The sequence below is a fragment of the Schistocerca piceifrons genome, chromosome X, assembly GCF_021461385.2.
Source record: "Schistocerca piceifrons isolate TAMUIC-IGC-003096 chromosome X, iqSchPice1.1, whole genome shotgun sequence".
In the NCBI taxonomy this organism is placed as follows: Eukaryota; Metazoa; Arthropoda; class Insecta; order Orthoptera; family Acrididae; genus Schistocerca; species Schistocerca piceifrons.
Genome location: NC_060149.1, coordinates 610,867,320 through 610,894,627, shown reverse-complemented (window position 1 = coordinate 610,894,627; position 27,308 = coordinate 610,867,320). Strand labels below are relative to the sequence as shown.

The following is a 27,308-nucleotide window of genomic DNA, read 5'->3' as shown; positions in this document are numbered from 1 at the left end:
TATCAGAATACCAATTGATTAATACGCTATTAACATTCAAGTGCTATCCTTAGAAAACTTACATAATTGTCATTATGTCTGTCAGATATATGCCATAAATTACAATATATATCCACTTTTTACACAAGTATTTTAGGACAATGTGGTAAATAAATACATGTACATCCTTTTGCTCTTTTAATAGCCACAAACCTGCTAAACAGCTAGCAAAATCTTGTAAAAGAAAGAAAATGTAAATAGATGTATTTATACTTTGAAAACATACTGCAATAATGAAGTTTAAATACAAAAACAGGGGAGAATAATAGTATAAAGAACAGAATTAGTCACGGTCTTCTTCATTATGTTTATTTCCTATGTCACACCCATCAGCAGAAACAAAAATGCAATGTTGCAGGCTTAAATACTGTCCACATGTCTTGCAGGTATATTTTGTCGACTTGTTGTTTTCATGGCCTATCAGGGCTGCCAACGCTTCCTATTTGCACTGTCAGTGATCACCGGATTGGCATGAGTAATGACAGGTTGTCAATTTTCAGATGAGATTTCATGAAGTCTTGTAGAAATTGAGTGAGATAAACAAGGCATAAGTGACCACCTTTTCAAGTGATTATCAATAATTTCTCCTCCAAATATTCTAAGAAACAGCTGATATTTGAGTTGTTTGACTCTGTTTCCCATATGAATAACTTGAGAATTGATTCCAGCAATATTTTAAACTGAAAAGTAAACCATCAGCCAGCGTGTAGTACCTCTCACGACACTGTGAGTGGAGCACATTTTGTCAGCTGTATCTACTCCAGTCTTATATACATTATAGTAAGTTACCATTTCAGGCTTTTTCTTGTCACCAGTATGTTTGTCAGTTCAGTCTTCCTTGTGTAAACTTTAGATGAGCAGTACATTTTTATTTTTACTTTTATTTTGAGACTCGTATGAAACTAGCATTCCTTCTTTATGGAATACAAAAAGGCTGTAAAAGTTCTCTCTGTTTTTCACCTTTTTTATCTATTTAGGGATCTCCCATTTGCTCTTTTTTAGTGTTTCCTCAAAAAGCAGGCAATGTTTTGTCAATAAGGATTGAAGAAGAGTGACGTCACTAAACCACTCATCAGCCATTGCATTATGTCCTGTGTTAGTTACGTGAGTAACCTTTCTTTGTACTAGGTCTGTGCATTTGTTACTGCATTGGAATGGTCCCTCTGGCTGTTTACCAGAATAAATTTCCAGTCTGATGGTATAAAACATTTTAGAATTGACAACTGAAAATATTTTTTTCACGTATTTTGATGGAATATACTGAGTGAATGGGGATCTGGTTCTAAAGGCTTCTAGCTTTTCATCAGTTGTGACATCAGCTCCCACACAACTGCAAGTGCTGCAGTTGTTTACAGACTTTTCAAAGAAATCATGAATAGCTCCTAAACAGTCTATTGTTCTCCTTTCTAGTCTACTTTCTCTATCATAAAATTTCAAAGTTTGCAATAAGAATTGAGGGACATCATCAAATGGAAGATTCGTATGCCAAATCCATTTTTATCCCACCACTCTTCAAGATTGTTTCTTCCACCTTTATAATGTCCTGCCATGTATAAAAGGCCTATGAAGGCATGCATGAGGGGTATTCATTATGTAACCAAACACATTTCTTTTATCTTTGCAATTTCGGTTGAAAAAACTGTGGAATTTGCTATGGGACATTGTGGAATAATCAATCCCTCTTCAGCCCTGTATTTTCATGAAGTCCTGATACGTGGTGGCACTATATGTAGCCTTCAAAATGGCACCTGTAACGGAAGTGCATTTCAGGCAGACAACTGTTACTGGATTTCTTGTGGTGGAAAACCAGAGCATCTCAGATATCCATAAGTGCTTGCAGACTGTCTACAGAGACCTGGTAGTGAACAAAAGCACAATGTGTTGTTGGAAGAGGTCTCTGCCACATTGGAACAAGGTCTCACAAACCTGTTCAATTGCCCACGTGCCAGCCGGCCCCACACAGCTGTGACTCCTGTAATGTTGAAATGTGTGGATACTCTCATTCAAGGTGATCGATGGATCACAAACAAACACCTTGCTGCTCAACTGGACACCACCAGTTGGGGTACTCTAAGGTGTGTGCCTGCTGGGTTCCTCGGTGCCTAACAGAAGACCATAAAGAACAATGACGGGCTATCTGTGCAGAATTGCTTGCTCATTACAAGGTTGACCATGACAATTTTTTCGAACATCATAATATGCAATAAAACGTAGGTTCATCACTTCGAGCCAGAAACAAAACGCCAATCCATTGAGTGACACCACATCACCCCTCCTCTGAAGAAAAAGTTCAAAGCCGTACCCTCAGCCGATAAAGTCACGGCAATGGTCTTCTAGGACTCTGAACAGGTTATTCTGTTTGATATCTTCTCTCATGGTGCAATGATCAATTCTGAAATGTATTGTGCTACTTTCAGGGAATTGAAGAGATGACTTCGTTGTGTTGTTGCCACAATAGTGCAAATGAATTTCTCCTCCATGACAATGCAGGGCCTCACACAAGTCTGAACACCCGAAAGGAGCTGACAAACTTCGCTGGGGTGTTCTTCCTCATCCACCCTACAGCCCAGATTTCACACCTTCTGACTTCCATCTGTTTGTCCCAATGAAGGATGCATTCCATGGGAAGCAGTCTGTGGATGATGGGGATGATCTGGATGCAGAAAGACTTTGGCTCTGGCGTCCAATAGAGTGGACAATGCAGGCATTCAGGTCCTCCCAGTAAGGCGACATAAGGTCGTTGCATTGAATAGAGATTATGTTAAAAAATAGAGTTTTGTAACCAAAAGAGTGGGAAGTAATGTGATGTATAAGAATTCTGAATAAAACCAACCTGCTTTCAGAAAGAAAAGGTGTTGCATTAGTAATTCAGCAGTCTTTGTTTTTCAGTCGCATCAGTATGGCGTGTAAATATAGGCTGTAAATAATGTGGGATGCTGTCAGTGTACTGATTTGAATATGTTATAATCATATCTACCATGTCATTGTCAATGAGACACTTCCACATGTTTATGAACTTCCAGCATGCTGGAGTAGCAGTGGATCAGCAACTTCTGTTAACCAGGTTAACGAAAAACCAGCCCAAAGCTGCAAATTTTACTTTTTTACTCACTCAATAGCTAGTTTTGGGCTGAGACCCATTTTAAAAACATTGTAACATAGTCGAAAATGGCACTTTTGAAGATGTGAAAACCGTATCAAAAATTTGCACATCTCTGGAAATGACATTTTCGACTATGTTATGATGATTTGAAAATGAGTCTTGGTCCAAAACTAGTCATCGAGTGAATAAAAAAGTTAAATTTGCAACTCTGGACTCAGTTTTGATTCTACTTCCACATATTGACAATTTTGTCAATATTTCGGGCCATTCCAATTACACCTGGCTGGTGCATGATTAGATTGTGCTTGGCAGTTTTCATCTGTTGACTGTTAGGTGTTTTCTCCCAAGTAAATGTTTCTATTACCTTCTTTCCCTGCTTCTGGTGATAAACATAGAAATTCAGCTTTTCTTCTTCTTCTTTTTCTTCTTCTTCAACAACAGAGTCCACATCTGTGCTGCTCTGCTTATCTTGTGAGTCTTTCTCCCACTCTTCAGTGTCCTCTGATGCATCGGTGTCACAATCTTCCTCTTCTAAATTGTATGAAGATGCTCCAGGATGCACTTCATCCTCATCCATACCATCAAACTATATTTGGTGGCCTCTTGCTAGATCAGCTGGCTTATTCAAGTCAATAAGATGTTTCTCTAATGCCAGTCTGATTCTGTCATGGATAAAACTAATAGTTAGTTGGTGTTTTACTAAAATAATTACAGTAAAAGCACATAAATGGAACTAAGAAGAAAATTATAGATTGAGCAAAAATACTTACGAATTTGCTGTCATCGTATCTGAGTGATACACAGGCTTCCAATCATGATGACTTTCGTTTCCAAAAGGAGAAAAATAACAAAACATTCGAATGCTACTAACACAATTGGAATAAAATGACAATAATACACTTAAGAACAAAAATAGAGGCTGATCAAAAATAATTACAAATTTGAAGTTGGTGCATCTGAGAGATACAAAGTCCATTGAGAGTGATAGCCTTCACTTTAAAATGGCTTTAAAATGGTTGTTGTTTGGCACCTCTTGGGAGGCTACCCCCTCTCTACAGCCGCACTTGCCATAGGCTAAGAAGTCAGTGTCTCTGCCAGAGATATGAGGATAGCTATCGAGTGTTCATGAAAATATCACATGTCTAAAATATTATTATTTCCATTCACTCTGTCCAGAAGCACAGAATTTGTACATAGGTGTTTTTGTCTCGCCAGTTCCCTACTGCCAAAATTCTTCTACATTTCAAAAACAATTATTGGATTTGAATGTATGACATTTTATGTTGTGTAGAGTGTGTTTAGAATTTAGTTTCTGAAATTCAAATAATCTCTGCAAGAACAACTCAACCTCAAATGCAGCAAGGGGTTGAGGTGGAGTTACTGTTTAATGCATCTACAACACTCAGCCTCAAATGCAGACCAACTGGAGACACTCTCAAAGATTAAAAACAAGAACATGCAAATATCTTCTGAAGTCTAAATGTTTCACTTCAATGTAGTGTGGCACAGAAAACTACTGGGTGGTTGAAGGAGCTCACATTTGAGAGGACAGTGTTTCAAACCCCCATCCAACTATCCATATTTAGGTTTTCCATGACTTCCCTAAATCATTTGTGATGACACTCACCTGCTTTGTTTCTTTGTTTGTTTGTTTGTTGTCCTCGGTGTCGACATACTGGCTAAAAAACTAGGTGGTGTCTACTGCAAATGATGTAGCCGACAGGTGCACATTTGTGTTTCAGTGTCTTATACTTTCACTGTTCACAAGCCCCCAATATTACACAGTCATATGACCAGTGCACTATTGTTTTAACTTTCCGTAAGTCTCATAAATAGGTTGCAGATGAACATCCACATACTGCTACAATAGTTTACAGTTGAACATCTATGAGCAGTAAAAAACATAACCACATAGTCCACAGTTTTTTGGGGATAATCAGGTACGTATGGAGCAGACACTGTCATTGGTTTAACACACAGCCTATTGGTGCAACACTTATTTCACTGTTAAGTTGGTGCATTGTCGTCATTCTAACCAACACAGGTTCCTTGTCTGAAACTTGGCCATGGACTGACTGTCTAGTGATCAAAAATTGGCCCCTTACATATCCTCACAGTAATAGGTACTGAAACTACACATTGTTCAAAGTTAAATTTGCAGAAATTACAATTAAATTTACTGAATACATCGAAAAATTGGTTCTTTTTAACAGTTTCTTATACTACAAAAGTCGAATTATTTGCTTAAATCATGAAATTAACAAATATAAGTATGCAAACAATACTTTGGACAAAACTTAATTACTTTGGAATTAATTAAGAGCCAGCTTTGCTAACATGTTTTCAAATAGAGCCAAATAGATACTTTAAGAATAGTAGCATTTCGTCTTCCAAATCTTTATAACTAGTACAGAATTTATATTTGTTTATATGTCAGCAATAGAATTTAAATTACAAAACAATTACTGACTTTCACCCTATAATGAAAGTTACTAACTAGGAATAGTCAAAATAAACTCGGAAATCAATTACTTACATAAAACTAAGCACAAAATTAGATCTTGTGTTATACTCTTTAAAACTGAGGGCCAATCCTTCTCTTTTATGAAAATACTGATTATACTCACATATGTTAATCAGTTAAAATCGGGGGGGGGGGGGGGGGGAACTAGTTTAAGGAGGCAGATGGCAAAACAAGAGGGCAAGTAAAAATAACTCAGCTTGCTTCATCACACAGTCCAGGCAAACGCCAGGATGGTTCCTTTGGAAAGGACAAAGCTGATTTCCTTCCCCACCATAATAAAAAAATAGAAAAAGTTGTTTCTAAGTTTAGTTGCATGAGCAGGATTAAAAAAAAAGTGTTCATTAATATTAACACCAATCATGTATACAAACACGTAAACTGACTTGTTACACATCATTTCAATGAAAGAATCATCCAAATGGCATATGGAATATGTAACTAACAAACTAACTGAATAACTAACACTCTAACTACATAACTGTTGATGGAATGTTAAAGTCTAATCATCTTTGAGGGGGATTACAGGGAGAAGTAGATGAGGCTTAAATGCCTGTTGTACTTGTGGAAGTCACTAAAGGAATGAGGCAGACATTACCCATGTGTTGACAGCACTTTATTTAGACATTGGGAAAATGTTTGTTGCCGGTGCAAATATGAATTGAGTTTTCTTACAATTATGTTACTGTAGATAAAGCCTTTTTGCTCACCAGTTGAATCTATGGTGCATATGGCAGTCGGCTTACCTTGACATGGTGGTCAGAACAAAGTCTACCACATTATTGTTAATGACATGAAGGATTGGTGTGCTTACATTTGGCACAATACTGCTCCAACCCAACACTATGTCTCAGGAAGGAAGCAGTTTCTATCATCTCCTATACTCAAGGAATTAATGTGATTCCATTCTGATTGTGCTACCCTGCTTAATGTTACCCATTGTTTCCCTAAATCGCTTTTGGCAAATGCCGGGATCCTTTCTTTGAAAAGGTCACAGCTCATTCATTATATAATCCACTACCATCAGAGAAAGTAGTCTCTCTCTTGATGATTTTCATATTGGTGATATGTTAAACTTTAGTCTTCTTTCTTAATTTAGAGGGTACTGTACCACACTTTAATATTACCCTCTTATTGGGAGAATACAACAATCTTTTTATGTAACCACCAGTCTAACACTAGAATAACAGACTTTCTGTATATTCTGCCTTACTGTTTTTTTTGTAAGTATTTCCTGGAGGTAGAATATTAGATATATGTATCAGATCAGGAAGAATTTAGTTGAGAAAGCCTGTCTAGCAGAGTTTATGTTGTTTGATGCCTGTGTGAAATGTAGAACTTGTTTTATTTTCCATGTTTGTTTTTCACTGTCACTTTTCAGTGTTTGACATAGATCACATACACTTGCAAAGCATGGTCATTAGCTTCCGTGGTGATTTTAAGAGCTTCAGTTTTTTAAACAAACAGCTAATAATGAACCTCATGAACAATGTCATTGTTTGTCAGCATCTGATTGTTGATTGTATGGTAAAGGTAAATTTTTAACAAGTAATTGTGGTTTACAGATTACTTATGGATATCCCTGATATTTTTAAATATAAAAATTACATAATGTGCAGATGGTCGTGGGGAAAGCTGCATCATAGTTACTGGTAACTGTGATAACTGCAGAAGTTATTTACATTTGATTCTCTCTACACTTTCAGGCATTAGGGAGAAAATTCAGTCACATTTCCTTTTATCATTGAGAGGATGTGAAATCTATTGAGCCTTCAACATGGACCAAAATGCAAAAAATAGAACACAGCTGTTGGATGCTGTATAGTTTTTCAGCTCTCATGTGGTGAAAGCATATGCATGTGCATGTGCATGTATTGCTGTATATACTTCTCCATTGCAGTGCATCTATTTTATGAGGTTTGTAGAGGCTTAAATTTTTAAATATGTATTGATATTTCTGTTCTTTTGTTTGTCTTACTAGCTCATTGCATCAGTCTGTCCATTCCCTGCTTTCTGTATTGAAATAAATAGCCCAAACTAGCTTTTCATATGCCATGCTTCAAATATGTTGTTTCACTGTATTGACATCAGAGTAGTGCTTAATGGGAAATTAGCAATACTGTATGCTGCAGTGACCAATTCAGTTTGTTCACTTTTTTGCTTTTGTTACACCTGGCTAGATGCTATACGGTTTTGTTACCGTGATTCACCAAGCTGTTGAGGCAAAATGTTGCAGTCATCAGAACAATGTTGGAGTTCATAGAGGCCTTGCTTTACAATTAGAGATGAAACAAGCACTAGGTATAAAAGCAACACTAAATTGTAGTGCTCAGAACCTGTAGAAAACATTTCAGTCCTTTGGGAAAAGAGGGAAGATTATTAAGGTTTAGTGTCCTGTCAATGATGAGGGGTTTAGAGAAGGAGCACAAGCTGAAATTGAGGATGACTGGTGAAGAATAATAACCATTTTCCCTTGAATGGAACTTTCCTGTTATTTGCCATAAACTATTTTGGAAAACTTAAATCTGTATGGCTGAAGGGGATGTCAACCTTTGCCCCCTCTGTGCCACCTTGCTCAGTTCAATTCTTTGGGTTCAAATTGTAATATATTACTAAGTGAAACAAAAGCAAAGCAGGCAATACTTGTCAAATTGCATAAATCAACAGGTAACCCTATGAGTCCCAACAATATTAAAAACAATATTTTAAAATTTTTCACAAAATTAATTCTTACTATCATTGTAAGCAATGAAAACAAGAAGAAATTTGCAAAAAAGAAACAATCAATAATATAATTTCTTAGGCTTCCATGACCAATGCCATTTTGAATAAAATAATTTTGGGTATTAGGTCACATCATTATGAAACACTAAAGCAGCTAAATTGGTGACATTTTGACTGACTTGTTATGGTCCTCTTCAGGTCGGTTAGTTGCTGGATACTGGAGAATGTCTTTCCGTATATACTGTCTATTCCAGTTACGTGGTGGCTACCGGTGTCACATATGTGGCATGTCGGTGAACAAATTGAAGAGAGATAACTATGGAGAGGGGCAGGAGAGATGGCTGTATGGTAGGTTATTGCCTGTGCTAAACTGGTGTCTAATTGGAAGGCAACTATAGTAGGTGAGTGTTAGGAAATAGCATATTGGCAGGCTATTTCTTGTGCCACTCTAGTAAGTAATTGGTAGGCAACTCTTGTCATTGATTGGTAGGCAGTAGCAGTTCGACAGCCTGTACCCCGAGGTAGTGTTTCCTGAAGTGAAGCATTAAGGTCACATTGCATGACATTTCTCTCATGACTGATGTTTCTGTTGTGAAACCCAGGTGAAGTGGTGCTGCTGGCTAACGAACACACTTGATCCATCAGGGTGGGATCACTGGCACCCAGGCCATAGGTAACTGAACCATTTTCCCTGTTCATGCTGTTAGGGCATTTGATTATTTCAGTAGCTTCTGTTATTTTTTGTTGCTGCATCCACAGCTGCTGATCAGGTATGAGAGGTTCTAGATAATTGGTAGAATGGCCATATTGCTGGTGGTATTCTGCTATATCTGAGTTGTGCTGTGCCAATCATAAATAATGTTCATGCTGAGGCACATGAGTGCTTATGGGTCTACCGGCTTCACCGAAATAACCAAAATGGACTTTACCACATACACACCAAAGTTGGTAGATGCCAGCAGTGTGGAGAGCATCCACTGGATCCTTAGTGGACCCCAACAGATCTTGAATCTTGTGGCCACTCATGAAGTACAGGTTTGATTCCTCCACAACACAGAACCTTGCAGTCGTGGTCGCTGATGCCTCTCACATAAGGTAGGCAAGCAACAGGATGAGTTTCTTCTGTATCTTCATCAGTTTTGTCCTCACTGTACCTCTTAGTTTTTTGTATGTTTCTGTTGCTGTATCCGCTTGCACAGAATGTTGTCTTGAGCTCATTCAGTCCATTTTGTATGTGGTTAGTGCACCAATCTAGTGAACACAGACTGTCAGTATACATTGCACAGTGTCATTTAGTGCTGGATGGTGTTGTGAATCTGCATGCTGGTATTTGTTGCTGTGCATCAGTTTCCTGTAGAATTTATTTCCTAGTTTGCTGCTAGATGTTTTATACGCCTCCACGTTCAGAAAGGAATTGCTCTGTTGTTTTCCATTTCTAAAGAACAGTATGTTCTTATGTAAGCTGTTGAGGCACTCATGAAATCTGTATAGTTCTTTCCGTTGTGGCCATATGATGAACAGTGTGAGCCCAGTGGCACAGAATTTAGTATTGTATATTTAAAAGCTCCACAAATAAGTCAGCTTCTACAGGTGAAAGGGAGGACCTATTGCTATTCTGACTGCCTGTTCATAAAATTTGCCCTGGCAACTAAAATATGTTGAAGACAAGCTCAATTGCACCAGTTGCAGATGTCTGGTAGTATTTACTCCTATAGGATGGTGATGGTTTCAGCTATATACACATAGGTAAACAAAGTTTTTATGTTAAAATTAACCATAAGGTCCATAGCTAGTACTAGTAGGCTCATCTATGCCTGGCATCCAGGTTGCTGGCAATGACTGAAACAATTTTTACAAAATAACGTACAAGCAAGCCTACACGCTGGATGAAGTAGTAAAGAATTGCCAACAGAGATAAGTTATAGAGTTCACACTGGAGCAACAAATGTCAATGGGATCAACTTATCCACGTATTGTCTTGCAAAGCATCTGACCAACAAATTATACAGCCTGGTTGGCCACACATAGTCTTATGTTAAGGTTCTATGCATTTGATCCAGCTCATATGGAAACAGCAAGTAATAGCTACAGATCTTGTGGTTAGCTTTGACATAAAATCATTCTTTACCAGCATGTCCGTAGCTGAAACCTTCAACATCCTGCAAGAGTAAATACCACCAGACACCTGTGGACCAGTGCAATTGTGCTTGTCTTTAACATATCTTAGTTGGCAGGGTAAATTATATGGGCTCTCCCCTTTGTCCTGTAGAAGCAGACATATTCATGGAAGCTTTCAAACAGACTGTGCTAAATTTTACACCACTACACCCTCACTGCTGGCTGAGGTAATTGAATGACACATTTGTCCTATGGTTGCATGAGGAAGCAAAACCACACCAATTTCATGAGCATCTCAATGGCTTACATAAGAACATTGAGTTCATGTTAGAAATGGAAAACAATGGAGTGATTCTTTTACTGGATGTGAAGGTGGATAGAACATCTAGCAGCAAACTAGAACATAAAGTGTACAGGGAACTGACTCACACCAACAGGTACTTGCATGCAGATTCGCACCACCATCCAGCACAAAAAAAAAAAACATTGTGCTACATACACTGAGAGCCCAAGCTCACCGTATTAGTGATGCTACCCACACACAACATGAACTGAATGAGCTCAAGACAACATTCCATGTGAATGGATACAACAACAGAGACATACAATGAGCTATGAGGTATAGTGAGGACAAAACAGGCAAAGGTACAGAAGAAACTCTTCCTGTTGTTTGCCAGCCATGTGAGAGGTTTCAGCAACTGCATAGGGAAGGTTCTGTGTTGCAGAGGAATCAAATCCATCTTCCTCAGTGGCCACAAGATCTGAGACCTATTAGCACTCATGTCTCAGCATGAACATTACATATGACTGGGACAGAACTACAAGTCAGCTGTAACAGAACACCACCAGCAATGTGTACATTCTATCAGTTTTATAGAACCTCCCATGCTTGCTCACCAGCTGTAGATGCAACAGCAAAAATAAGAGGGGCTATTGAAGTACTCAAATGCCCTAACAGCATGAACAGGGAAGATGGCTACAAATGGCCTAGCTGCCAGAGATTCCACCCCTGCGGACCATGTGTGTTTGCCAGCCAACAGCACCACTTGGGTCTAGACTCTAGCTGCATAAACAGTAGTCATGAGAGAACTGCCGTGTGGCCTTAATGCTTCGCTACAGGAAAACACTACCCCTGGGTACAAGCTGCCAATTTACTATTGCCTACCAATCACCAAGAGTAGCGTATCACTTACCGGAGCGGCACAGGAAATAACATGCTGATATGCAATTTTCTACTGTTCACCAACTATAGTTGCCATCAAAGTAGCACAGGCAATAGTCTACCATACAACCATCCCCCTCCATAGTTACCTCTTTTCAACTTGTCCAGTGACACCCCAAATGTGTGATGCCAGTAGCCACCATATAAGCAAAATAGACAGAGTATACTGGAAGATATTGTCCAGTATCCAGCAACTAACCACACTGAATAGGACCACAGCAAGTCAGTTGAAATGTCAGCCATTTAGTTGCTTTAACTCAGTTGTTTTGAGATCGTGGTTTCACTTTGGAACCACTGGGCATATAGTTTTCAGTCGCCCATCATTTAATGTGATATGTTTGAAAGCAATTTTGCATTTTTGGTAGGTACAATCCCACATCTCAAAACTTCTGTGAACTCATAATGCCTAAAAGAGATTATAATCCTAAATAACAAGCAAAAATGGGCCTAAAATTTAATAAATGTACATCAAAAGTTCATACTGCCTCAGTGATTTCATATCGAAATGACTCAAAAAAGCAGTAGTATAAACTCAAATTTATGTACCAATAACTGTAGATTTACTTACTTTCACTGTCAATGATCTCCTCAATGTGCTCACTAAATTAGGAGACTTCCTATGGAATTTTGGAATCTTTCAAGAGTATAATTGACAGAACTGCTCATAGCAGCATGTGAAGACACATTGTCTCGCAGGCCCTAAGTATTTTCCTGAGGCAGTAGTGGAACATCTGTCTGGTAGTGCTTCTCAAAGTGAGCCAGCTGACAACCACTCTTATCAAGTGTATTGATGTTGAGTAAATTACTTCTGAATGTGATTTCTCCAACACTGAGGCATAGTGTAGTTGTTCCTTCTCTTTGTGGGAAAATAGGTTTGCTGTTGTCAGTGTGAGATACAACTAGCCAACTTTAGTATCATGAGGCATCTCAGAAATCAATATCTTCTAAATATTTTTGTTGTTGCTATTTTTGGTGATTGGGGTGCTCAGCATCTAGATTCTCATTGCCCATTAATATTTTTAATGAAACCTGGCTGACTGAACACTTCCCAGCTTAGAGAGAGGCTACTTTGATTGTCCTCTTCAAAACCAGACAAGGGCCATATGCCCCAATATTTAATATAGTCACCCTGCCTGACTATGAGGGAAAAACCTTACAGCAGATGGTCAGTCACCTTCTTTGTTGAATTTTTGGCTCCTGGAAGCTTCCTGCTTTTCATGTGTGAATTCGACTGGTATTGTACTGTTGTCTTTCCAATTTATTTCTACACATTTCTAAAACCTTGATGACATATTTTAATGAAGACTTTTCCACTTTGGGTGTGTGAGTTTATTTATTTTTATGTGTAATTGGCCAATTTTCACATTTAGGTCATTCTCCAGAGGAAAAATTGTATTTAGGATTGTCATTTTTAAAGCACAATCAGCTCAAAGTCTAGAGGAGTATCATCGGTGAAGTACAACATGTAGAACTGAAAACACATTTATTACTGATATCATTGTACTGTGAGAATGGAATTGACGTACTGGATGAAGAGTGCAGCTATTTATACAAACAACAAATATTCCAGACTGCTGGTATTTTAACATACATCGAACATGCCAGAATATACAAATGTTGGAAATATAAGATATTTCAAGAACCTTCCAGAACTGATAAATACTAAATAACAAATAACTGCTGGTGGTCAGATTTGAGCTGGTGACCTTCAACATGGCAGCTAGTGAGGCTAATCACTACACCACACTGCACATGACACAGCACGTTGCATTGCTCCCTTCCCTGGACAAAAAGTGACCCGCTGTCTCAGAAGCTGTCATTGGAGCTGACTGCAGTATTCTGGGTCAAGATCCAGTCGATGGTTCTTTGTATGGCAGTGCTGGTGGATCTTTGTGTTCTGATTGTGATGTTACATTCTCTTCACTATGATGAGCATCAAAAGGAACACCCCCCCCCCCCCCCCCCCCTCCGCGATATGCTTTTCTGGGCTGTTGTAGGAATTCATATGGAGGACATCGATGACGTCTCTGGACTTTTGCCTTCTTGATGAAGGCTCATAACTCTCAACTTCATATGTGACATCTGACAAGTGGTGAAGGATATGATACAGCCCAGAGTAGTAAATCTGTAATTTTTCTGATAATCTCACTTTCTGCACTGACATAAAAATCCATACCAAGTCTCCCAGGCTCTATCTCACTAGCTGGTGCTTGGCATTATAATGTTCCCAGTCTTCCTTCTGGGTGCCCAGCATGCGTATGTGAGCCAGATGCCGTGTTTCTTCATTTCTGTCAATGAGATGTTTCGTGGTCATCTGGAGTGTTGTCTGGTTGAAAACAGGAGGTGCATCAATTGTTGTTTTGGCCTCGCAACTGTAGAGCAGAAAGAATGGTGTGAAGCCTGTGGTTTCTTGCTTCACTGTGTTGTATACGCATATTACGATGGACAGTATTGTATCCCAATCTCCATGTTCAACATCAGTGTACATCAAGAGTATATCTGATCTTCCAATGTTTTATTAAACTGTTCTTTAAGGCCAATCCACGGGTGGTAGACAATGTTCATCCTGTGGGTGAGTTTGCAATGTGAAATTACTTCTGGTACTGCTCTGTAATCAGAAATCATCACATTGGGTGCTCCGTACTTCAGAATGATGTCTTCTACTACGAACTTCATAGTTTTTGGATCTTTGGCAGTCAGCACAGTTTTTGTGACAGCATAGCGAGTGAGGTAATCAGAGCAGAATATTATACATTGAATCCCTTTTGTTGTCTCCCCAAGACATCACTTCCAGTTTGGTGGAATGGTGCTGCTGCTGGCAGGATTGGTACCAGATGCCCCGGAAGTAATTGTGGCACATGCTTCCATTATTGGCATTCCTTACAGTGGCTCACATAGTGTCTAATGGATTGGTAGAGACCTGGACCGTGATACCTGTGTCCTCTTCTGTCTACCATCTTCATGAATCTCAAGTGCCCAGATGTTGGAGTGTTGTGAAAATACTTCAGGACGGCAAACTATAGATGAGCTGGGATGACAAGATATCATGTCTGCCCCATTTTATCATAGTTCTTCTTATGCAATGCTCCGTTTCTTAATTCAAATTCTCCTTTGGTTGGCTCCACCTCCAAAGCTTCCATGGTTTTCAGCAGTGCTGGATCTTCCCTCCTATCAGCAGCAATGTAATTTTATATGAGAATGACTGAGATATAATCCACACTGTTGTATTCAATTAAAGGATTCCTTGATAGGCTGTTGGCATCCTTGTGTCTGCATCCACTTCTGTATACTGCTGTGACCACATACTCCTCAAGCCTTGTTGCCCATCTCACCAGTCAACCTGATGGATCCTTCAGGCTAGTCATCCAGCATGGAGAATGGTGGTCTGTCACAACAGTGAATGATTTTCCAAGTAAATACTGCCAGAACTGCTTAGTGATCAAAACAACTGGAAGACATGCTTTCTTGGTTGCATTAGTAGTACATCTTGGAGAGTACTATGGAGGCTTGCCCAACTGGCTAGTCATGCAGTCTAATGTGCTGCTTCCCAAGCAGAAAAGCATGCCGGTCCCCTGCATGAATCTGCCCGGTGGATTCGTGGCGAGATCTGGTGTGCTGGCCAGCCTGTGGATGGTTTTTAAAGCAGTTTTCCATCTTCCTCGATGAATGCAGGCTGGTTCCCCTTATTCCACCTCAGTTAAACTGTGTCGGCGATTGCTGCGCAAACACTGTTTCCATGTATGCATACACCATAATTCTACCACGCAAACATTTGGGGTTACACTTGTCTGGTATGAGATGTTTCTGGGGAGGGGGGTGGGGGTCCAATGAGGAACCACACAATAACCCTGGGTTCAGTGTGGGACGGCAGTGGGGTGGGTGGACTGCTGTGGCCTGTTGTGGGGTCATTAACCACTGAGGGCTATGGTGGGACGAAGCCTCTCCATCGTTTCTAGGTCCCTGGTTCAATACACACACACACACACTATGGAAGCTTACACTATCATCTTTTCAGCACCTTCCTGATTTTGTACTAGAACTGTCCTTATCCCAAAATTGCTAGTGTTGGTGTGAAGTTCTGTCTGGTCATTCTAGTCACACGATGTTAGAACTGGAGAAGATGTTAGCACCTACTTAAATACAAGAAAAGAACTTCCTTGTGCCTTGTTCCTGGAAAATTTCGCATCACCATGCAGTAGTTCTTCCAAGGGATGTTTCTTGGTACAGAAATCTTTTATGAATCACCAGTAGTACAAACACATTCCAAGAAAACCTCTCACATTGGAAACTCTATGACTGTTCTTATTTTCTCTAAATCAGGATGGACTCTATTGTCATTTACTAGATGCCCCTAGATTTTTATTTCTTGAGTGACAAAGAGGCACAGTTCTTCAGATTCAGACAGAGACCTGCATTCTGAACACACTTCAACACAGTTGTCATGTAGCTTAGACATTCTTCAGATGTCTTCGAAAAAATGAGTGTCATCCAGATAGCAAAGCCACTTCATCTGTTGAAGGTGTCAAAGCAGGTTGTCCATCATACATCTGAAGGTAGCAGGAGTGTTACACAGTCCAAACTGCATATCCTTATGCTCATAGAGGCCATCAGGGGTTTTGAAGGCAATGTTTTTCCAGTCACCATCTTTAGTGTAGATTTGGCAGTAGCCTGTCTACATGGCCATAATTGAGAAATACATTGCTCCTTTCAAGCAGTCTAGGGTATTGTCATTGTGTGGCAGTGGATAGGCATCTTTCTTCATGATTTTGTGAAGTTGTCATTAGTGGATGTAGGAATACCATTTGCCATCCTTTACTTCACAAGAACCACAGGAGAGGACCAAGGCTTCTCTGAAGGTTCAGTGATGTTATCTTGCAGTATCTTCTCCACTTTCTCCCAGATTATTCATCGTTCAGCCAGTGACACTCTATATGAGTGCTGACTAATTGGTGGATGGTCCCTAGTATACTGACAGGGTGTTTTATCATGGCCCACTTGGTTTGACTTTTCTCTGCACTGGATCCGAAAGCTTCCAAATATTGACACATAAAGATTGTTACTCGCCAGTGTTCTTAATCAGTCAGAACAGACGTGTTGGCAGTTTGATAGTAACTTCCTCCCCTGCAGTGGAGCACAATTATTTCTCAATGACACTAAGCTACCCTTCATGGACTGGTCTGGCTGTCCCCACATACATGACTTTAGGGCAGACTTGTGTGCTCATGACAATTAGTGATCCAAAGTTCTCCTTGACCACCTAAAATGCTTATGATCATTACTGACATGTAGATTTCTTTTGCGAACCTGAGAATGTTTTGCAATCAACAAAAGCATCAGTTTAACTGGCCATATTGACTGGAACTGTCTCATTGATGACAATAGGATAATGATGTCTTCAATGGCAAACAACCACCCAGAGCAATTTTTGTTTGGTGTGCATAATGAAACAGCTTCACCAGTCTGGAGCTCTGATTTTCCACAGTCTGTGGCTGCTCGTGATGTCTAGTCCCAGCTGAGAATATCACCATGACTGCATTGTGTTAAAACGAGAAATTCAAAGGACTATGTTCTGTCACTGATAGTTATTCTTGTGGTACATGTTCCTGCTGACTGGTTGTATTTCCCATTTGTGATTGAAATGGAAGAGATTATGATGTGTATCCAAGTCCTATACATATTTAGCAACTGTGAAGTATTGCCAAGTTCAGTAGTGAAGTATAATTGTCATTTTTGAGGTATATTTCTTACACTCTTGTACTGTCCATACAGTGTAAAAACATCAAAAGTTTATTTGGTTAAAGGCTCTGCTTACACATAAATATAGCTATGCTGCTTGTTTACAAGAGGTGCAATAGGTTTGAAAACAAACAAATAACAGTAGCAGCTCTGATAGACTTAAGTTCTGCATTTGACACCATCAACCAACCTTAGAATACTCAAGAAAAACTCTGCAACATATTTGAGGACCATCACGTAACAAAAGTTATTGAATCTCTATTACAAAACAAACAGTTCTGTGTAACACTGATGGGTAGGAAAAGTCAATGGCCTCAACTAAAAAATGGTCTCACCCAGCACAGTGTTCTGGCCATCTTTTCATTTAATCTATACACAAATGATCAGTCAACAATAGGCCATACTACCTCCTTCTTGTATGCCACTGATCTGGCTATTACTGCGCAAGGAAAGAGCTTTGAGGAAGTAGACTGAATATTAGAAGAGAACTGCCCCAAGCCAAACCCCAAGTTGGCGCTTTCCATCTCAACTCAAAACATGCAAACACAACACTGAATGTCACATGGAATGACAGCAACTTGGATCACACAGACTAACCAACATAGCAGAGTGTCGTGTTGGACACATCACTGACATACAAATATCATTGCAAAAACACCTGCCAAAAAGTTGCTGCCAGGAACAACATTTTGAGGAAACTAGCAAACAGTAAATAGGAAGCCAGACCAACTGTATTAAGGATAACTACCCAAGCACTTTGCTTTTCCATGGTGGAATATGCATTCCCATATGGTCCAGAAACACACATGCTCAAAAAGTCAATACAAGCCTAAATAAGACACCTAGGATAAAAACAGGATACATGAAACTCATGCCACTTGGGAAGCTATATAAAGCGGATTGATTCTCAGATCCCAAATCATGAAGAATTGCATATGAGCATACAGAAGTAGTGAGCACCACTCCCAACATTGTTCTTCATGTGGAAATAGCAGACTTAAATCCCACAAGAGTTCCTTAGTATTGAGCTAAATGAGCCCTCAAAAGACTAACCTCCCTCACAATAGATGCTCAGTGGCAATACATCATGCTAGAAGATTTGGAGAAAACTGAATTGCAGCAAAGATCCAGTCATAACTAAAATAATTAAATGTGGCCTTAAAGATGAAGCAGACAACAAATGTGACTGGTGAAGTTCAGGACATGAAACACTTTGACTATGTCCCAGCTGCCCCACAAGATGTACCCTTGACAGCTTATGGCTTGGCAATAAAGCTCAATACTGGGCTAAAAAATCTTCAAAAGAAATCTTCCAGATGTGAGAAGGTAAAGTACTACAGTAAAACATTTTCTGGAGAGCAGTCCCTCTAGAGCAGCAGTATAGATCACTTACACAAGCAGGTAAAGCAGCTGACTCTCTCTCTGGCTAAGGACTGTAATTTGAACCACATTAAAACACACAATCAACTTGTAACAAGCAGTACCATATATACCAGCTCAGTAGCTTTTCTGTAAGAGGATGGGTGAAGACTCGCCAAACTCAGACCACAGGCTAGGCATGATATCTCAGTGTAGTCTGCTTGTGGTGAAAAGCATCCAGAGTTTTTATACTTATAGGCCTCAGTGAATTTTTCATCATGCCTTGGCTGCACAACAGACTTGGAAAACTAGGACAAACACACAGATTCTACTCTCCATGACTGAAGCGAATACATTTTCATATGCTTAATGTTTTGATAAATGTCACTTTTAGATATCTTGAAAAGTGCCTTTCAGGCCAACTATCTAACACATATATGGATAAAAAAACATGACTGGTACTTGAAATCCATAATTTCTACTCATTAATGGAGCCTCTGAATTATCGCTGCAATTGTAAAGTAGCTGCTATGCTGGAAACAATGGTAATGAGAAGTGTTATACAAACATTGAATACTGTAATGGGAATATTACTATACACACACTGCATACAAAAATGAAAAATGTAAAATAATTGCATTCACATTTAAGAAAGAATTGAAAATTATCCTAATATCTAATACTACTTATAGCATTGAGGAATGCATAACTGATGGTGAGTGATCTGTAGACTGTATCATTGTATCAAATGATCAGTTACATAATTAATACTGTTAGCAACAATCATCAGACTGCAAACAGGCCCTTTAAGAGGAACTGTGTTGTTACTCAGAATTATATGAAAGGTTATGTTATACATGCAAGAGGGAGTGAGCGCAGGATGGGGGGGGGGGGGGGGGAGGGGAGAGAGCAGGGGATAGTGCTTCCAGTTCATGTTCTGGCACTCCCAGACAGCGAAGAAGCTTAAGCTTATCATGCAACATTTACACTGGAAATGCTTCTATAAGGAACATCAGATATTTTCCCTACTATTTTTTTATTTGTATGTGCAGTTGGCTAATTTTTATCTTGAGGTTGTTTTCAAGTTAAACACTGCACTATCTGAAAACTACCTTGAGCAGTTAAACAGAGAACCAACTCGTGGCGATAACACATTAGACTTTCTGGTGACAAACAGACCCAAAATATTTGAAACAGTTAACGCAGAACAGGGAACTGATCATAAAGCGGTTGCTGCATCGATGATTTCAGCCATAAATAGAAATATTAAAAAAGGTAGGAAGATTTTTCTGTTTAGCAAAAGTGACAACAAGCAGATTTCAGAGTATTTGATGGCTCAACACAAAAGTTTTGTCTCAAGTACAGATAGTGTTGAGGATCAGTGGACAAAGTTCAAAACAATTGTACAATATGCATTAGATGAGTATGTGCCAAGCAAGATTGTAAGAGATGGAAAAGAGCCACCGTGGTACAACAACAGAGTTAGAAAACTGCTGCAGAAGCAAAGGGAACTTCACAGCAAACATAAATATAGCCAAAGCCTCGCAGACAAACAAAAATTACGTGAAGTGAAATGTAGTGTGAGGAGGGCTATGCGAGAGGCGTTTAATGAATTCGAAAGTAAAGTTGTATGTACTGACTTGGCAGAAAATCCTAAGAAATTTTGGTCTTATGTCAAAGTGGTAGGTGGGTCAAAACAAAATGTCCAGACACTCTGTTACCAAATTGGTACTGAAACAGATGATGACAGACTAAAGGCCGAAATAGTAAATGTCTTTTTCCAAAGCTGTTTTACGGAGGAAGACTGCACTGTAGTTCCTTGTCTAGATTCTCGCACAGATGACAAAATGGTAGATATCGAAATAGACGACAGAGGGATAGAGAAAAAATTCAAATCACTCCAAAGAGGAAAGGCCACTGGACCTGATGGGATACCAGTTCGATTTTACACAGAGTACGCGAAGGAACTTGCTCCCTTCTTGCAGCGGTGTACCGTAGGTCTCTAGAAGAGCGTGGCGTTCCAAAGGATTGGAAAATGGCACAGAGCATCCCCGTTTTCAAGAAGGGATGTCGAACAGATGTGCAGAACTATAGACCTATATCTCTAACGTCGATCAGTTGTAGAATTTTGGAACACGTATTATGTCTGAGTATAATGACTTTTCTGGAGACTAGAAATCTACTCTGTAGGAATCAGCATGGGTTTCGAAAAAGATGATCGTGTGAAACCCAGCTTGCGCTATTCGTCCATGAGACTCAGAGGGCCATAGACACGGGTTCCCAGGTAGATGCCATGTTTCTTGACTTCTTCGATACAGTTCCCCACAGTCGTTTAATGAACAGAGTAAGAGAACATGGACTATCAGACCACTTGTGTGATTGGAGTGAGGAGTTCCTAGATAACAGAACGCAGCATGTCATTCTCAATGGAGAGAAATCTTCCGAAGTAAGAGTGATTTCAGGTGTGCCGCAGGGGAGTGTTGTAAGACCGTTGCTATTCACAATATACATAAATGACCTTGTGGATAACATCAGAAGTTCACTGAAGCTTTTTGCGGATGATGCTGTGTTATATTGAGAGGTTGTAACAATGGAAAATTGTACTGAAATGTAGGAGGATCTGCAGTGAATTGACGCATGGTGCAGGGAATGGCAATTGAATCTCAATGTAGGCAAGTGAAATGTGCTGCGAATACATAGAAAGAAAGATCCCTTATCATTTAGTTACACTATAGCAGGTCAGCAACTGGAAGCAGTTAATTCCATAAATTATCTGGGAGTAGGCATTAGGAGTGATTTAAAATGGAATGATCATATAAAGTTGATTGCTGTTAAAGAATCCTAAGGAAATGCAATCCGAAAACAAAGGAAGTAGGTTACAGTACACTTGTTCGCCCACTGCATGAATGTTTCTCACCAGTGTGGGATCCGTACCAGATAGGGTTGATAGAAGAGATAGAGAAGATCCAACAGAGAGCAGCGCGCTTCGTTACAGGATCATTTAGTAATCGCGAAAGCGTTACGGAGATGATAGATAAACTCCATTGGAAGACTCTGCAGGAGAGATGCTCAGTAGCTCGGTATGGGCTTTTGTTGAAGTTTCGAGAACATACCTTCACCGAGGAGTCAAGCTGTATATTGCTCCCTCCTACATATATCTTGCGAAGAGACCATGAGGATAAAGTCAGAGAGATTAGAGCCCACACAGAGGCATAGCGACAAACTTTCTTTCCGCGAACAATACGAGACTGGAATAGAAAGGAGAAACGATAGAGGTACTCAAGGTACCCTCCGCCACACACCGTCAGATGGCTTGCGGAGTATGGATGTAGATGTATATGTAGGGTTAATGCATTACACAAAGCCATTCTGCACAATAGACAACCCTGAAAGCACACTGTGCACCATTCAATTTCTGGCAACTGTCCTCATTTCACTTCATCAATTACAATAACGTGGAATAGCACAGGCATGTGTCCACTATTGACTAGTGTGAACACATATGCTGACTAGTCAGTATTTGGACCCCCCCCCCCCTCTCTCTCTCTCTCTCTCTCTCTCTCTCTCTCTCTCTCTCTCTCTCTCTCTCTCCCTCTCTCTCCCTCTCTCTCCTCCCCCCTCCCCCCAATCGCCCCCCCCCCCCCCCTCCCATATTTTATCGTTGAATAAGTGAATTTTGGGAAGTTGCTCGGACTTTGAATGAGTCTTTGTGTTTTCGATGGTTTGGCTATTTTATGGATGCATATAATACATTAATACTGCCATGACCTATTGTGCACACAGTTTAGTGTAGTGATTAACCTCACTGGCTCGCATGCAGTGGGTTGCTCGTTTAAATCTGATCACCTGCCATTATTTGTTATTTAGTATTTACCAGCAAACCTCTGATTTTAGAAAGAATCAAACCCCCATGTAAAAACAGCTTAAAATGTCTGTTTACAAATGAGTTTGTTTGTTAAATATTTGTCTTTAGTTATTTTCATGTTCCATGGATCATTCGCACAACAAATTGTAACAATGTAGAATGAGTCATTTTCCATTCACATCATAGATTAATTAGTAAATATGGCTACAAGCTGAACATTTATAAGACTTTTTTATTATAATTATTGTTATTGTTGTTTTTCAGAATAAAATTCAGTCATCAGTTGCAAATATATTTTTATTATGCCTTACCGGTCTTGACACACAAATTTGTCAACTTCAGAAGCCTATATAATTAGGTATGTTATAAATCTTTAGACCTGGTCTGTATACATCTGCAACTGATGACTGCATTTTATTCTGAAAAATATACACTATAGTTGCTGATAATTACAGCCATGAATAAAATAACAACAACAACAACTACTATAATCATCATCATCATCATCATCATCATCATCATCATTAAATATTCCTATGTGAATTAGTAATTCCTACCCACTGCCTTTTACACATTACAATAATAGAAATTCTTGTGCAGGAAAGAAGGAATTGTCAAGGAGAAACTTTTTCAGTTTGTTTTCAAATTCAGCCTTGCTGTCTGCCAGGAATTGTATATAACTGCGTAAGGTATCAAAAATTTTATTTGTGCCACTGTGCACCTCTTTTTGTGATAAAAACAACCTTATGTGGAGTAATAAATATAATTTTTCCTCCTGGTATTGCAATTATGTACATAATTCTTCTTTTAGAATTGCAGCAGATTATTTACAACAAACTTCGCGAGGGAATTAATATACCAGGTGGCGCAAAAGTCATTGCACAGTTGGTGAAAAGAAAACAAAAGTAACAGCAACACGTATTACAGTAGGAAGTTTTAACCTGTTAAGTTGTTATAACGAAATGGTGATAATTACGCCTTGTGGAGTTGGTATACAAGGTGGAATCCAACATTTTTGGGACTGGTGCTCCCATCTGGCAAGTGGGAGTAGTAGCTCTTAGCACCGTTAGGTGGCAAGAGCTGCATATCTGATGAGTCAGTGTGTGGAGTGGCATTCAGCTGGGAGGACATGTTGTGTGTCCACAGTGATTTCCGTAATACTCAGTGTATGGTGTGTGGTGATTTTACGATGGATCCGCGAACAGAACAGCACATGTGTATCAAATTCTGTGTGAATCTCGACAAAAGTGCTATGGAGACCCTTGCAATGATTCAACAAGTGTTTGGGGGCAGAGCATGAGCCGTACGCATATGGTCTGAGTTTGGCGAGTCTTCACCCATCCTCTTACAGATAAGCTACTGAGCTGGTATATGTGGTACTGACTGTTACAAGTTGATTGTGTGTTTTAATGTGGTTCAGATTACAGTCCTTAGCCAGAGAGAGAGTCAGCTGCTTTACCTGCTTGTGTAAGTTATTTTATTCATGGCTGTAATTATCAGCAACTATAGTGTATATTTTTCAGAATAAAATGCAGGTGTCTATACTGCTGCTCTAGAGGGACTGCTCTCCAGAAAATGTTTTACTGTAGTACTTTACCTTCTCACATCTGGAAGATTTCTTTTGAAGATTTTTTAGCCCAGTATTGAGCTTTATTGCCAAGCCATAAGCTGTCAAGGGTACATCTTGTGGGGCAGCTGGGACATAGTCAAAGTGTTTCATGTCCTGAACTTCACCAGTCACATTTGTTGTCTGCTTCATCTTTAAGGCCACATTTAATTATTTTAGTTATGACTGGATCTTTGCTGCAATTCAGTTTTCTCCAAATCTTCTAGCATGATGTATTGCCACTGAGCATCTATTGTGAGGGAGGTTAGTCTTTTGAGGGCTCATTTAGCTCAATACTAAGGAACTCTTGTGGGATTTAAGTCTGCTATTTCCACATGAAGAACAATGTTGGGAGTGGTGCTCACTACTTCTGTATGCTCATATGCAATTCTTCATGATTTGGGATCTGAGAATCAATCCGCTTTATATAGCTTCCCAAGTGGCATGAGTTTCATGTATCCTGTTTTTATCCTAGGTGTCTTATTTAGGCTTGTATTGACTTTTTGAGCATGTGTGTTTCTGGACCATATGGGGAATGCATATTCCACCATGGAAAAGCAAAGTGCTTGGGTAGTTATCCTTAATACAGTTGGTCTGGCTTCCTATTTACTGTTTGCTAGTTTCCTCAAAATGTTGTTCCTGGCAGCAACTTTTTGGCAGGTGTTTTTGCAATGATATTTGTATGTCAGTGATGTGTCCAACACGACACTCTGCTATGTTGGTTAGTCTGTGTGATCCAAGTTGCTGTCATTCCATGTGACATTCAGTGTTGTGTTTGCATGTTTTGAGTTGAGATGGAAAGCGCCAACTTGGGGTTTGGCTTGGGGCAGTTCTCTTCTAATATTCAGTCTACTTCCTCAAAGCTCTTTCCTTGCGCAGTAATAGCCAGATCAGTGGCATACAAGAAGGAGGTAGTATGGCCTATTGTTGACTGATCATTTGTGTATAGATTAAATGAAAAGATGGCCAGAACACTGTGCTGGGTGAGACCATTTTTTAGTTGAGGCCATTGACTTTTCCTACCCATCAGTGTTACACAGAACTGTTTGTTTTGTAATAGAGATTCAATAACTTTTGTTACGTGATGGTCCTCAAATATGTTGCAGAGTTTTTCTTGAGTATTCTAAGGTTGGTTGATGGTGTCAAATGCAGAACTTAAGTCTATCAGAGCTGCTACTGTTATTTGTTTGTTTTCAAACCTATTGCACCTCTTGTAAACAAGCAGCATAGCTATATTTATGTGTAAGCAGAGCCTTTAACCAAATAAACTTTTGATGTTTTTACACTGTATGGACAGTACAAGAGTGTAAGAAATATACCTCAAAAATGACAATTATACTTCACTACTGAACTTGGCAATACTTCGCAGTTGCTAAATATGTATAGGAGTTATATACACATCCTAATCTCTTCCTCCCCCCTCTTTCTGTGAATCTCCTCTTCCTCCCCCCCCCCCCCCCTCTCTTTGGTCATCTGCTCTTCCTCCCCCTCTCTCTGCCCATCAACTCCTCTCCCCTCTCTCTGTCCATCTGCTAATTCCCTATCTCTCTCCACCTTCTCCTCCCACCTTTCTGTGTCCATGTCCTCCTTCCCCTCTCTGTATCCATATGTCCATTTCCTCTCTTGTTTTCATCCATACCCTCTTCACACTCTCTCTGATCTGTAGCCTTGTTTATTGTTACTGCCAACAAATCTTGACTGAATATTGAATTAAATTAAAATAAATTGATAAATGGGCTGGGATCATCGTATATTTAGTATACCTGCTGCTGGGTCTGTGAGGATAGTACAGTCACATAAGGTAACTTTTAACTTTTTAGTAGTTAGGTTATCTTTGTACCACTTACTACTTTTGTTTCAATGGCCGCTGCTCCAACTACTTGCATTGACTTGTACTGAAAGTAAGTTTTATTACCTCTGTGATTTCTAGTTAGTATTTCAGTTGTCTTTACAACTTTCTATAATCTCTTAGGCTTGTGATTTCTAGTTAGTACTTCAGTTGTCTTTACAACTTTCTATAATCTCTTAGGCTTGTGATTATCCTTTAATTGTGTTGGATGTGAAGAGAGCTTCCAGTGACAGTGATGTAGAGTGAACAATGCAAGGTCGGTACAAATATCTTGACATTTCAAAGGAAACCTGCAGTACTGTATAAACACTGTTTGTTTTTCCTTCTGATTATCATCTGATTTTTTATGGCATCATCTAAATTTACCCAGAGCATTAGGTATAGCAAAACTTCTTTGTTTTGTAAGAATAGTCTAAAGTTACCGCAAATAACTGTGTAACTTTGTACCAGTATTAAAATTGAAATTTTAATCTAATAGGGCATATCTAGTATACATTTTCAGTTTTCCAACCACTCTGAAACTATAGATGTAAGATGTTACAATGTCTGTTGCAATGTGTAATTTATTTTGTTTCCAGTACTTTCAAAAAATGGAAAAAAGTGGTGCAAAGTTACCTCAATTGACTGTACCATCACTGACACTATTTCATATACGAGGGTTGAAACTTAAATAGTGGCAACTATTTATTCACAACCGATACAAAAGAGTTTCGTGTTTGCACCTGTTACTGTCCTTCAAAGTAGTCACCAGCGTTGTGTAGAAACCGTTGCCAGTGATGTGGAAGGCATAGTATACTGTTAGCAGAGCCTGTTCTGTTGATGGTGCAAATGGAGTGCACTACTGCCTGTCGAATCTCTGGAACAGTTTTGAAGTAAATGCCACAAAGTGGTTCCTTCATCTTCAGAATCAAATGAGAGTCACAAGGACTTAAGTACGGGGAGTATGGTGGATGGTACAGTACTTCCCAGTCCCATCGACCAAACGGAGCAGCCATAGCTTGTGCTGTATGAGCCCATACATTGTTGTGCAAAATGATAGGTGGGTTGCGCAGAAAGTATAGCTGCTCCTTTCACAAAGCATTATGGGTCTCCATGAAAGTTGAAAGTGTGTCGGAGCCCCAGTATGGTGAAAGTTGTCATGTACAATTGTGATGGTGTTATTCTGA

General features: G+C 39.4%; 1 protein-coding gene across 3 annotated transcripts in view; it reads left to right on the top strand.

The window, feature by feature from the left end:
* Positions 1-27,308, top strand: part of LOC124721585 (glycoprotein endo-alpha-1,2-mannosidase) — a 105,016-nt gene that overhangs the window by 29,609 nt on the left and 48,099 nt on the right. For 2 of the 3 annotated variants that reach the window (XM_047246631.1, XM_047246632.1), the window contains exon 2: positions 7,370-7,580. The exons of the other annotated variant lie outside the window; for it this stretch is intronic. The gene's annotated coding sequence lies outside the window, so the exon portion shown is untranslated. The remainder of the gene's footprint in view (positions 1-7,369; positions 7,581-27,308) is intronic. 3 annotated transcript variants of the gene reach the window in all.